Here is a 2,026-nt window from a genome sequence, read left to right on the forward strand (position 1 = left end):
GTGTGAAAATGACCTTTGTATGTGGAGTTTCTGACTGACCACTTTCTTCTGAGGTACAAAAAGAAGAACTTTCCTTTCTGTAACAAAATCATTTTCATGCATGACAATGCACTATGTAATGCTTCAAGGAATACCTCTGCATCATTGGCTGCTATGGGTGTAAAAGGACATAAACTGATGATGTGGTCCCCATCATGCCCTGAACGCAACCCTTTGGAGCATCCTTAAACAAATTCTCTATGATGGCGGGACGCAGTTCCCATCCAAACAGCAGTTCTGAGAGACTATGTAGAGACTGCAAAGAATTTGAAACAGACACTCTCCAAAAACTCACAAGTTCAATGGATGCAAGAATTGTGAAGCTGCTACAAAATAAAGAGTCTGTTGTTAAAATGTGACTTGACCTATTAGGATATTTTTGATTGGAACAGCGTTTTTAGTTTAGTAAATATGACTTCCTAATGTAGCAAATTCAACTGCTTTCTGTTTTGCATGGTATGTGGAACAGTGACTTGGAAGGTTTTTATATATGCTCTAATGGTTAGTGACTTAAAAATTATGCTGACTGTCATTTGCAATGAGTATTTAGAAAAATCCTTGAAACATATACTTTGCACAATAATTTGGAACGTGCTGTATATCCCATTAAAAAATGTATTTTACAGAACTTTATGAGGATAATAAAAATAGATTTTTCTGTCTTTGATGTTGTGTGCTTAACAGGGTTAAACTAGGAATTGAAATTGGTTAAAGAAAAACTTTATTGTAAGTGTTAGTGCAGGTGGATGGCGGTCAATGAATGGCATGTTTTTAAGTAAAAGTTAAACATCTGGTGTGTTCTTTCGGACTGAACAGGTCTGGCCTTGAGCTGGAAAACTATTTTTCTAAACGGCTCACATCCAACCACTACTTTCACTTACGGAAAGTAAGTGGAAAGTCTTCTTTGTGTAACCACATTTAATAATCAAATGCAAAAAAAAAACTTGTAGTTGAGAGGAAAACTGCTTTAAAAAACAAAGAAAGACCACCATGAAGTGAATTCTGTGGATAAGTCATAAAAATAATAAAGATCCACTTTGCTCACACACCCGCGCTCTCCCAAAGCCCGCCTTTTAGCTTGAATATTATCTTAACCGCCCCAACAGAAACGCATCACTTTCCGGGAAAAGATACCTTATCACTGCCCCACCCTCCCTGCAGGGAGTTGAACCCACAATCTACAATATTTGGTCAATGCAATCAGACTTCCGCAGTGATCACTGGGCCTGGGTAGGGCCTCGAGGCACAAAGTTGGTCCAACACCTGTCTTTTATTCTTTTCTTTTTTTTTTTCTTCAACACGACGATACTGGATGTGCTTGAGGCTACAGTACGTTGAAGCATAACAGGAAATAACCACGGATGCTTTACTCAAATGTATTTTCTGCTCAGGCTTACAGTAATCACTTGACTTGGTGATGAGGAAACAAAAAATAAATCATACAAGATGATTGAAAGCATGAGGGCTCCTTTGTTTGGAAAAATGAGGAAGTATGACTGCACTGATAAAGGAAGATGATGCAATCCTCATCCTTAGTGCTGGGTATCTTAAAGGTGGTACAAGGGTGGCTTAAACCTTTTTTTTTGTGTGCCTGCAGTTGATTGATATGCTATCAGCCTAAAAACAGAATGCAGCTTCTGCACGAGGGGCTGTCACTTCTATGAGTTACGTAATCACATACGTGGAGGTTAGGGCAGATGTGAAATGGTTCTACATTAAGAGTCAAGGAGCCTCAAGTCGAATGTTGCATCATACACCTTTTTGACTTCCCTGAGGGGATCCTCATAATTTTCCATAATTTCCTCATAATTTCCTTGGAATTTTCACCTCTTCTTTCCGAGCAGCGAGGACTCATGTCTAACACTCCCAACTGTACACAAAGAAGAACCAAACCTGCTTTTAACAGCTCTTTCTTTTAACAAATCAAAGTAGATAGAAACCTGACAACACCGCCTTCAAGAGGTTGAATTAAAAACAATAGCGTGAG

This window comes from Oryzias latipes, chromosome 17 (genome assembly GCF_002234675.1).
Source record: "Oryzias latipes chromosome 17, ASM223467v1".
Taxonomy (NCBI): Eukaryota; Metazoa; Chordata; class Actinopteri; order Beloniformes; family Adrianichthyidae; genus Oryzias; species Oryzias latipes.